The sequence below is a fragment of the Benincasa hispida genome, chromosome 9 (genome assembly GCF_009727055.1).
Source record: "Benincasa hispida cultivar B227 chromosome 9, ASM972705v1, whole genome shotgun sequence".
In the NCBI taxonomy this organism is placed as follows: Eukaryota; Viridiplantae; Streptophyta; class Magnoliopsida; order Cucurbitales; family Cucurbitaceae; genus Benincasa; species Benincasa hispida.
Window position 1 is genome coordinate 1545177 of NC_052357.1, and position 13265 is coordinate 1558441.

General features: G+C 32.9%; 1 non-coding gene across 1 annotated transcript; it reads right to left on the minus strand.

Moving 5' to 3' along the window:
• Positions 1-12206: 12206 nt before the first annotated feature.
• TRNAD-GUC lies at positions 12207-12278 on the minus strand. The gene has a single exon. It is a non-coding gene; the product is annotated as a tRNA-Asp (tRNA).
• Between the last annotated feature and the right edge of the window lie 987 nt (positions 12279-13265).

The following is a 13265-nucleotide window of genomic DNA, read 5'->3' on the forward strand; positions in this document are numbered from 1 at the left end:
ATTTGATATAATTAAATGTTTAATTTTGTTGAAATTAACTGTAATTGGAGAGTTCAAAAATATTTAAATAATGATTTAAATATTTGATGAGGTAATATATAGATTTAATATTTGATATTAAATTAAATTAATTAAATTAGTTTAACTAATTATCCGATTTGAGAAAATTCAATTTTGAAAATTGTGTTCAAAATTGTTAATTTGATTAATTGGAATTTGGATTTTTTGAAAATTCAATATTATAAAAACTTATTTTAAAATTGAATTTATAAATCAATTTTAAATATTAAGTTTTTCATTTTAAATCAAATTTTGGTTTTAAAATTGGATTAAATTAGCAAGTGGAAAAATTAGGATCACCAATTTAATGAAAATTGAAGTGACATCTTCCTTGCAATTTGAATTGCATGGACTTGCATTATAAATTGAAGTGTTTGACTTCAATTTGATGGGCATCCAAGCTGAATTCTAGAGAAATTTTGTTGCTTTTTTTTCCTCGCCAAAAGCCCATCACAATCCTTTTGATTATGATTTTCCACCACTCGTTCCAAGGCTGAGAATAGTAGATAAAATCCTCTCGGTGGTCTACTGGTGATTTGAAGGTCAAATTTGTGGAGTTCAGTAAGGATCAAGAAGAAATGAACAAAGGTTGTACTTTTGAAACCCTTTTTACTTGAAAAACTGTTTTTAAGCATGCTTTGTACTCAAATTAAGTGTAGTTAGTATGCTTATTGATTCCGTTCTTACTTTCATTTTATGTTTATTTACTCTATCAATTGGTATCATAACATGATTTAAGCACTCAATTAGTATCAAAGCATGATTTGAGTTTGGTGCGTGAAATTCTAGCAATGCATGTTTGGTGACTGATATGGTTTTTAATTCAAATTTGCCATTAGAATTCTCTTTGATTCATTTGTAATTGGCTCTTGGTTGAAGAGCCTTAATGTATGTTTAAGAGTCTGTAATTTTATTGGAGTCAATAGAGTTGTAAATAGACTGTAATTAAAGATTCAAGCAAGCAAGGTCAGAAGCAAAAACTACAGATTCAGCCACTTCCTTTGCAGCATCGTGACGTTGTTCTTAGAGCGTCACAACGTTGTTCATCCTGAAGCCCGAGGCGTTGCAACTCTAGGATGGAACGTTGCAATACTGCTCATCCTAGTCCAAAAATGTGCGTGCAATAGGACCGATTCGTGGGAATAGGTCGGTTCAATCGGTTTTGGCTACCAGTGGTCCAGTTCCACCCAATTTGGTCCAATTCAGACCATTTAGAGCATTGGGGGGCCAATTCGACCGGTTCGGGTCCGGTTCGAGTGGTCTAGAGGCACATTGAAGCTGTTTTTTTTTTACTAAATTATTTTATTTGCTTTTTTAGGATGCTAAAGCTGGTCCATATCGGTGTTGTTTAAATATTTTTTGCATGTGATGTATGTTATATTTAAATTAAACATATATGTATATATTGTGTCATATAGATTTAAAATCCCACAATAGGAAAGCATATTTCATGCACTGATATATATTATAAATTGGTTATAATATATATAGTATGCATGAGTAGAGTTTCATAAGGTTAATATAATTGTTATATTAATGTGTGGAATGCTTAAGTTCATATTATAGGCTGTCTATTTTTTCTTTATAAGAATTATAAAATGAATTAGGCATTTAAAATCTATAACAAGGATAAGATGCATGTTTATTTAGGATTAATATCAACTTTTTTTAATGGTTAAAATAGGTCGTTATCTTATAAAACACGGTTACAAACTCAATTGGTCTACAATCCTGTCTAACGCTAGAGGTACTTAAGTTGATGGTTTATGTAACACCTCCTACCTGGGGATTTTAGCTGAATTACTGAGCGTTGTTAATCAGTTTTATGGGCATGCATGAGTAGTGTGAGGTAATAAAATGGGTTTATCACTTAAACATCGTAGGTTAAATCTAAATATAAACAGTATACTTGGATAAACCACATAGACTTAGGATGTTTTTTAGCCGAAATATACCTAAGTACAAAAGATACCTAAATAATTAGAACACTTCAGTAGGAAATTAATAATATATGTGATATATTATTTTTAGCTCTCCCATCTTTAAGAGTTCCATGCTCGACTTTGTGTCATTTTTACCGCGACTGCTCCATTCGGAAAGTATTTACATGGGTCAATATCAAGGTGAATAGGGGAAGTAGTTCATAATAAGTGGGTGCAGGAAACGTGTCAATGTATCCTACGATCTCTTCCATTAGTTTGAACCATGTGACTCCTAAGTTGCACTTGTCGTCGTTTTAGGCGGCACTAGCTAGTCATTTTTATGGCGATCCTGTCAGAGGGTTGTAACATAGGATTCGGAACAACCCAAACTTCAGAAATGAATAGGGTTTCTTAGTTTTGGCTTGAACATTGTCTTTCTATTCGGGGGAATTTTCATACCATTTTATGAAATCTGAAAAAGGAGGGTCACACTTACAAGAGTTACTAAGTGTTAGTAAGTTCTTGACCGAAAACGATAACTAAATGACTATAGGAATAAGACTTCTTCTGAATATAGTATTTGGTTAAGAATATCTTGCGCTAGCGAAGAAGTATTTGACTACCCCTCGGTAGCATCTATTCTAACTCACTAAAGTATCGTTGCAAATAAATAAAGAAATACGGGTACTTTATTACTTTTGCTAAAATTGGATTTAGATGCAATTTACTCATAGAATTTGTTTATGTTTCAGCATGTCAAAGTCAATTATACAACTCTTAACCTCCAATAAATTCAATGGAGAGGAATATCCAAATTAGAAGACGAACATAAACATAATACTAGTAGTTGATGATCTGAGATTTGTTTTAGCGGAGGAACATCCTCTTTCCAATCCTAATGCAACTTGAAATGTTCGGGATATCTATGATAGATTGGTCAAGGCAAATGAAAAAGTCAGAACTTATATTTTGGCAAGCATATATAATGTGCTTACCAAAAAGCGTGAAACCATGCTCACTGTGAGGGAAATCATGGAGTCATTACAAGGAATGTTTGGACTATATAGTATATGCCCTAGTTTATTTGTATTGTACGTTAGTCTCCCTAAGCTTTAGGACAAGTGGGTGATTGTTAGGAATGATGTCCTAAATCTCCTTGTAATCTCGTAGTTTGTTAACTTTGTACAAACATATTGTTGTTAATAAAATAAGTGTTATTTTATAAGCATAGACTCAATCCAATAAACTAAGATATGAGATTATTTCATGTAATTTAAACAAGTATGTAGAGACATACAAGTGAAACTTGTTTAAATAATAACTTAAACGGTCTGTAGTAGATGGATAAGATTGGGTACCTTATCTTGGTGACACTATGGATACGACCCGCTTTGTAGGTGTTACAAGTGTTGTAAAGTGGTACAAATGATCTGATCCTGATTACTCATGTGGATACATATGGGTGGGGGTATCCTATACGAAGAGTGTATAAGACCGGACCATGAAATGATTAGTTTCTTTATATTACACCGTTAATAATAGAGACTTACATTTCACTAGGATGACCATAGGTGACATGACCTGAATCCTGAGTGAGTTGTGAACTCCTGCTCATGAAGGCGGTCCTTTGATTTGTATGGGTGAGAGTGGCCAAATTGCCAACTCAACAAACCTACCATTTTGGGGATTCGTCTGACTGGGGAGCTGGGAACATAGCTACACAAAACGGAATTCACTCATTCCCCGATGCAGAGGCAAATAGACAAAATTACTCCATTAAGGACTAACTTGGGTCTTGAACATAGTGGCCATACCCTCTCCTAACCTGAGAAGGACTTGGTCATAGTGAGACTATGACTTATTGTTCATTAGAGAAATCAGTGGTACTTAAGGAGTTAGATGTAACTATAGGGACAAAACGGTATTTTGGCCCAACTGTACTTACGAGCAATTTGTGAAGAGTCATCACACTGTTGATTGGTTATATCCAATGGACACAAAAATTTATCTGTAGTGCAAAGAGTGCAACTTTCGGTCTTTGGTGGAGTGATGACAGTTAACAGATGTTGGATAATTTAATTAAAGAGTTTAATTAATTATCTGGGTACCGTTGGAGCTTCAATCTACAAGTCCATAAGGTTCCATCTGTAGCTCGATAGGGATTTAATTGAGATTTATTCTTTGGATTAATTTGAAGTTTTCAAATTAATTGAGGGAATTAATTTTATATGCTATAACTAATTACAATGTATTTGATACATTATAATTGAGAGAATTTTAATATGATTCAAATACCAATTATATGAATAAGATTCATGTAATTAAATATAAATATGATTTATATTGAGAGGTATTAAATATGATTTATATGGATGAGATTCATATAAGTGGATTTAATATAAATGTGATTTATATTAAATCTCATGAATAGTTGATAGAGAATAAAATCTATAATTTATGTATTTTTTGATTCAATATAAAACTATAGGCTATATGTTATATTTGATATAACGTATAGTGTGTGTATATATATATATATATTATATTATATTTTTAATTTAATTGGAACTAATAAAAAGGGAAAGAGTTATAACTCCTCCCCCTATTCTCTTAAGTTAACTTACGTGGGATTCAAAAAGTTGAATTAATCATCTTCTTCCTTAATTCTGTCAGAGAAGAAGTGTTCTCTCTAAATAAAAACTTACTGAGAAGAAAAGTTCTTCTCTTCTCTCTCCTCCTCTCCATCTCCTTTCCCTCTTCCAAGGATTCAAGCAAAGCCCACAACTCTTGCTTGAATCCTCTATCCCAAGAGAATACAGAGGGTTCTCGAGTGATGGTGTTTGTTCTTGAAGAAGGAGATCAGCATGGAAGGAGTTCCGTTTGTGGCCTGTACGAGGGATTTCTTGAAGAAAGAGTTCTTCAAAGGTAAGAGTTTCTGAAACCCTAGGTATTTGTTTTAAAGAATGTTGTATTTTTAAGTAAAAGCATATCTTGTTGTTGTTTTACTGTAAAACTTTATTTTCAATAAAAATGGAATTTGGGACGATCTTTGCTTCTGCTCAAAGGATCTTTTCCGAAAATTTTCTTCAATTGGTATCAGAGCCAGATTGTAGGTTTCTGATTCCAAATTCTATTTTTTATTGGATCGATTTACAGTAATGGTGGATTTTATAATCTACATTCTGTTTCATGCGATGACTGTTTGTGGATGTAATTGTTGATGGATGTTTCGAGATAGAACACTATGTTGGCTTTCTTTAATTTACAATTTTGGTTTGTAAAAGCTCTTACGTTTTTGGGCATTAATCTTGTAGTCGATTATGTAATTTGTAAGTTTGAGTTGCTTGTGATGTTCCGAGGGCTTCAAAGAAGGGTTGCAAAGCATTGTTTCGATGGAGAAGACGAAACAGAGGTTCCAGATCGTGTAGCTATAGCTAAGCGATCATGTAGCTCTTGGTATGCGATTAGGTAACTTTTGCTACACGATCTTGTAGCATTTTCTATTGTTGAGGTTGGTGTCCTAATTCTCTCGGAGTCTCATTGTTTGTAATGATACACATTGTATGATGAATAAAATAAATGTTATTTCATTCTGGCATTTACTCATATTCAATAAACAAAGCTCCATGATTATCTTATGTGAACTTAAACATGTATATGTGATATACAAGTGGATCATACCTTAAGTGATAACCTAAATAGGTCTGTAGTATAAGGATTAAGGTTGGATACTTGATCCTGGTGATACTATGGATGCAACCCGCTTTGTAAAGTTTTGCAAGTGTTGTAAACTACTACAGATGGTATATCCTGACCATTCATATGGAGACGTGCGAGCGGGGGTGTCCTATACAAAGAGCTTGTATAAGACCAGACCACGAGATGACTAGACTCTGTATATAATGCCATTGAACTAGAGACATACATCTCACCTAAACGACCATAGGTGACACGACCTCAATCCTGAGTGTTTTGGAACTCCTGCCTTTGAGGGTGGTCCTTTGATTAGTATGGGTGAGAGTGGTCAGATTTCCAACTCATATGCCTACCTTTTTTAGGACTTATCTGATTTTGAGAGCTGGGAACTCAATCCACAAAGATGAAATTCACTTCTTTCCTGAAGTAGGTATAAGTAGAGAGATTTCTCCCTTAAGGGTTGATTTTGGGGCTTGAACATAGTAGCCACAGCTTCTCTTTGGAAGAGAGGACTCAGTCATAGTAGGACTATGACTTATGTTCATTAGAGGATCAGTGGTACTTAAGGAGTTAAATGTAACTACAGGGGCATAATGGTTATTGGCCCAGTTGTACTTACGAGCAATCTGTGAAGGGTTGTCGTACTGCTAATTGGTTAAGATGGACACATAATATATCTGTGGTAAGAGAGTTCAACTGTCGGTCTTTAGTGGAGTGCCTGGCAGTTAACGAATGGTAGATGTCGTGACTAAAGAGTTTAATCAGTTATTTATATACCGTTGGAGCTTCGAGCTATAGGTCTATGAGGTCCCCTTGGTAGCTCAATGGATTCAGTTAAGGATCAGTTCTTGGTGTTGATTTGAAATGTTCAAATTGTCAAGAGGTAATTCAATTATATATGATATGATCAGTATGGTATATGAGATACATAAGTGGAGGGATTAATATAAATAAGATTTACATTAAGTGCCATGGAATAGAAAAAGAGCTATGGTTTGTATGTTTCATGAGACGAAATATTAAAACTATAGGTTATAAATATAGTATGATAAGTTGGTTATCATTTATATTTATAATCATATTAATTATTGGATAATTAAATCTTTTTCTCTAATAACCAATTGAGTGGGAGGTTATTGGTGGTTTCATGGTAACCGTGAGATAAAAGGAAAATTGTTTTCCTAATTTAAGTAAGGTTAAGTCTTTGTAAGCTTGAGTTTTTTTCTCTCTCGGAAAATAATCTCACGGAAGTTGTCAAGTAAATAGGATTTACTAAGTAACAACTTAGAGCGAGCTAAGCGATCGTGTAGTGTTTGTAGGCTACAGACATGCAGCTAAGCGATGAGCTAAACGATCACTGAGCTTTTGCTAGATGATCGCTTAGCTTTTGCTAAACGATTGGGCATAGACTTATACGATAGGTTCAGCCTTCTCCCACTTGCTCAATCGTTTACACGATTGTTGTTTTCTCTGTCGTCTGCCTCAAACCAAGTCCACATAGAGCCCACTCTCTTGATTCTCACACCGAGAATACCAAGGTAGCCTTCTTGGTGGTGTCATACTTAACTCAACATCGTTGAGGTACTGTGGAGGTCGTTCGTGCTATTAGGGTTTTCGTGAACGAGGCGATCACTAAGATCGAGTGCACGGAGTTCGTGCGGTGTAGCGGTCATGTTGGACGAGCGTTCGAGGTTGCTGTGTTTGAGCGTTTGTTATCAAGGACCTTGGCGATGAGTCTACAAATGTGTGTAGTATTTCTCCTTGATTATTTGTATTATCATGCTGTAATTTCTGTAATGAATGCATAACTGTATGTTTCTGTTTATGACTGTAATTGTAAAGTTCATATATGATTGTAATTTGAAATTATCTTTCCGCTGCTCATGGAAATCCTCATATTCGATTTCCTTCAGCTAAACGATCGCATAGCTAATGCTACGCGATCGTGTAGAGTTTGCTACACAATCGTGTGTCGTTTGCTACAAGATTGCATAGTTGCTTGTTGAACGATCGCGTGGTCTTTAGTTGCTCATCGCATGGTTGTTAGCAAAGTGACCATGCAGTCCTTCATACACATCGCGTAAACTTTCATGCTCATCGCATAATTGCTAGCTATGCGATTGTGTAGTCTTTAATGCTCATCGCATAGATGCTTAACACATGGTTTGGTTTCTACACAATTAGCTGCAAGGTGGTTCTTTGAAGGGCGGTTTGGTTCAAGTAGTTCAAGATCCTGTTCACCTGTTTCAAACTAGTTGACTCATTTTTTGTAATAGTTAGCCTTTTATTTTCTCCTTTTTAGAGGTCATATCCCAATCAATCAACTGTTAGATTAAATATACATGTGATGTATGTTTTTCTTATATGTTATAATGTATGTCATATAGCTTGAAAACCCACCATAAGTTATGCATTTAATTTCATATATCATTTATATTATAGGCGTTATAATATATGTATATACATGATTTAATTTTATAGCATGCTCATGCATCATATAATATAAGTGTTGTACTATATGCTTGCATGCATAAATAATATAGTCATGCATCATTTATATTATAATCATTATAATATATAGTTTGAATGTATGCATGTGACGTATGTTATTTATTTTCATTACTTTGTTATTATGTATAAGTGCTATATATATATATAGTAATGAAATGAACATTGCATGATGCATGACATTACTTTAGGTAATCTTATAAGCGTGATAATTTTATAAAGTATGTCAATCACTGCAATGTGGGTTTTAATTTGTTTCATTTACTTTATAAGAGCTATAAATAAATGAAATTAGAAATTAAAATCAATAATTAAGAGTTGCATGCAAACTTAGGTGAAATCATTTTTTAAAATTGTTTTAAAATATGATTGAGATAGATCTAAGTTCACAAATTTCAAATGAGATTAGAAATTAGATTAATCTTTTTAACTGGTTTAATAGGATTAAATTGATTTCAATAAAAGATTAAATTTGTAGGAAATATATCTATAAAGGACCTTTTGTCTAAGGTAGGTTATGGCTAGGCTAGGGTACTTAAGCTAATAGAAATAGAACACCCCTACCTAGGAACCTACCTGGAAAGGTAAATTTGATAGATTTGCTAAGAGCATGAAATTTTTTATTAACATTTGTTAAAGTGTTTAACGAATATTAATCTTAATTGTTTAACTTTCCAAAGTAAGTGTTACTTTTGGAAAAACTTAAATAATCACTTAGTAAAAATAATTAGCCATATTTTTCCTAAGTAAATTAAACCCTAAGTTGTTGAAATACTCAGCAGGAGGAAAAGATGTATATGATATGTCATTTTTTCACTTACGTTTCTCCCTTAATATTCACACCGTGTCATGCGTGATCTCGAGGGGTCCTGGGAGCGTCCCTTTTCGGATGGTGTTTCCATGGGTCAATATCAAGGTGAATGGAGAGAGTATTTATAGTAAGTGGGAGAAGGATACGTGTCAAAATGTCCCGTGGTCTCTTTCATTGGTTTGCACTACGAAACCTTCTTGCACAGCCTCGAGGTGCCCTGGGAGTGTCCCTTTTCGGATGGTTTTTACAGTTGGCCAATATCAAAGTGAACTCCAGAAATGGATAGGATCGCTTTAGTTTTTGCCACAATCGGTTTTTCCCTTCGATTGGCTCATTGAGGCGGAACTCTAGGATTTAAAATGAATGGTCACACTTATGGGAAATTATTAAGCAAGTTAATGATTTATTGACCAAATAAATGAGGACTGATCGTCATAGGAATAAGAATTATTCTAGTGTAATGATTGGTTGAGAGTGTCTCAATTCAATGAAGGGAGAAACTGACTACCCTTCGATGGCTTTTGTCCTAACTCACTCAAGCGTCATTACAAAATTAGATGTTAAATGGGGTTCATTTAGATTTTGCTAAAACTGATTGGATTTTTTTTTTTTTTTTAAAGAGTAATGCTAAAATCTAATGTAGATCAATGTGTTTATTTTTCAACAATACGTCAAATAGCGATTTTCTATTAGTTGCTTTTTCTAGTTTGGCCGATTTCGATTACATGATGGGGAAAGAATCCATTAAAATGTTTTTCATGGTAAACGACCTCAAAATTTTCATAATTGAGGATTGCCTCAAGTTCCAACCCCTGATGCACCACATATTTGATTTTCTAATGAACAACTTCCCCTTATTCACTTTGATCTCGATTCATGCAAACACTTTCCGAATGGAGGTCATTTCCAAGGTGACACGAAACGCCGTATGAATCTCACGGTATGAATTTTTTAAGGGATGTAAGAATTAAAATCAAAACATTGTGTATTTGATTTTACTGTGAACAACTTCCCCTATTCACCTTAATCTTGATTCATGCAAACACTTTCCGAATGGAGATCACTTCCAATGTGATACAAAGTGTTGCATGAATCTCGATGTGAACTCTTAGGGACACAAAAGCTAAAACCAACATATTGTATATATTATTAATCTCCTACTGAATTGTTTTAACAACATATCATATACGTTATTAAACTCCCACTGAAGCGTTCTAACACCATATCATATATGTAATTAAACTTCCACTGAAGTGTTCTACTTGTTTTTAGGTAAAACTTTACTTAGGAATGTTCCTACTAACTAAACAACCTAAGTCTAGGTGTTAATCCAAGTATAACATTTATAATTGGATTTAACCTACGATGTCTAGGTGAAAAACCAAATTTAACACCTCACACTGCTCACGTGTACTCATAAAACTGGTTAACAACGCTCAATTATTCGGCCATAATCCCCAGGTAGGAGGTGTTCTATAGACCGTCAACTTAAGTACCCCCAGCCTTAGAAAGGATTATATATCGGTTGAGTTTGTAACCGTATTTTACAATATGTTGACTATTTTAACTATTAGAATAGGTGGTTAACCTACGTGAGCATGCTTTTATCTTTGTTATGGATTTTAATATCTAATCCAATTTTATAACAACTTATAGAATAATAGACATAATTTGCATCCATAACATGCTTTTATATAACAATTGTATAAACATTCATTCCATGCATTAATATAACTACTTATATCAAAAGTCATTGAATCATACACATGCATACTATACATTATAACACTTATAATATACTTGCAATGCATGCTACATACTTATCCTATGGTATACAATATGCACATAATAGATAAATTATTTAATTCGTACATTCACAATGCATAATTAAATAAACACACTAGAATGAACCAGTTTTGGCATCCTAAGCAACTTGAAAGCTACATTTATTACAATAATAAATAGAAAACAGCCTTGAACCATCTCCAAACACTTCGAACTAGCTCGAACCGCTTGAACAAAAGATTGAACCGGCCTTCAAAACTGCAAAATAGCCTAAAATCGGTCAAAGCTGGTCAAACCAGCTTGAACCGAACTGGTCTAGACCATCTGAACCAACTGAGCCACCATCGTTAGGCACACGCGGGTCGGTTGGAGCTCCACTTGGGCGGGGGTCAACTGAGCTGGGCAAGCGCGAATCGGCTGAAGCGGGTCGGGCAGAGGGAAGACACGACTGGGCTTAGGGGAAAATGAGAGGAGGCTAGAGTTTATTTAACTTTCCTTTTTGCTTTCCTTTCTTTCTTTTAAAAAGTACAAAATCTAAATTAGAAATAAAATAAATTTGAGAGGAAAATGAAAATGGGGAAAGAAACAAAAAATGAGATTAAAAAAATTGTTTCAAAGTCAAAAGAGTAGGTCACTTACAATGTTAGTTTTAAATCGACATTATAGATATGCCTACAATGTCAGTTTAAAACCGACATTAAAGATATGCTTTTTATTGTTTTAAGAAACAGACATTGTAAATCCTTTTTATTTTTTCCAACCGACATCAAAGCCCAGATTTCTTGCAGTGCAGGTTAATTTAAAAAAACTTATATACAAAAGATGGTTATCAAATAGGGACTAAGTTGTTGATTTGTTAATATTTGCATGATATAAAACTATCAATATTAGTTTATTACAGTTCACCAAAATGAGTATAGCTTAGCGACAATTAACATGTATTTTTTTGAGATAAAATATCATTATGGTCTTTGTAACTTGAAGTAATTTGTTCAATTTTAGTCTATGAATTTTAAAATGTTGAATTTTAGTCCATCTACTTTTAAGAAATCTTAAATTTAGTCTTGCTTGTTTATTGTTTATTTTTAAAAAAAAAAAAATCATTATTTTTATTGATATTTTCACTATAAATTCTAAAACATATTGACATTATTATTTAGCATATTTGATAAAATTTAATTTCAAGGGACTAAATTTAAAATTCATTCAAAATATATAGGCTAAAATTATATATTTAAAAATATAAGAACTAAAATTTGAATAAATTTCAAAATAGACGACAAAATGATGTTTTAATTTATTGATTATGTTCGTTGATCTCACTGTTTTCAAGGGGTAAAAATTGAAAAAATACCGAAAGACAGAAGTAATTTTCATTGATTTTCCGCTTAAAAATTTCGTAGGAAGAACAAATAGCAAAGAATCGCCGTTGCCGGGGATCGAACCCGGGTCACCCGCGTGACAGGCGGGAATACTTACCACTATACTACAACGACTTGATTTGTTTCCTATAATGTTTTTTTTAATAATTGTCAGGCAACAAATAAAACCATTTACTGATAATAGGCTTCATTTTTACTGATAAAATCTAAATTTACCAAGTAAACATAATGTAAAAATTAAATTATATTTATGGAAATCCACGAATGTGAAAATAACTTCCAAAGACACAGGTTCTAACCTCCATTTCTCTATTTGAGCAAAACAATATAAAATTATATGAATTAAAAGAAGCACATTCTACTTTTAGTTAAATTTGTAATGTGTCATATGCTCAAATTGACATAATTAAATGTCGGACTTAGCCCAAATATCACATTGTCGAATTTGATCAAGTTATCTTACTTGATCAAAAAGTCATGATGAAGAAGTCACATGACATTATTTAAAATTTTTCATTCTTTTATCTTCAAATTGGTAGGAGGATTCGAACTATAAACTCGTGGTTATTAACACATTCATATACCAATAAAGCTATATTAGGTTTGGCCCTTCAAATTTAATTTAGACAATTAATCAATTTGTAATTACTCTGTCATTAATCATAGTGACATAATCATTTGTAAAGTATCAAAAATTTTCATCTAACAATAAGCTTGACAACAACTAAATTAATTCAAAACCAGCCAATAAAATTTCCAACCCTCTTCTAATAAATCCATTATAAAAGAATGTAAACAGATTAATAAGCGTATCACTCGATAAATTACTACTAAATTAATTGAGCTTTTCTATATTTATGTGATCTATTAGGCCCTATTTGAGACCTAGAAAACCAAAAACCATATATATAGCAAATATATATATATATATATATAAATTACGATCTTCATTTGAAGGCAAAATTCAACATTATTTAAAATATATTTAAGATTTGTTTGGAATACTTTTTCGAGGGAATTAAAAAAAAAGTTATTTTTTTTAAAAAAATTCAAGTGTTTAGCAACCACTCAAAACGAATTTTGAAATAATGAATTTATAAA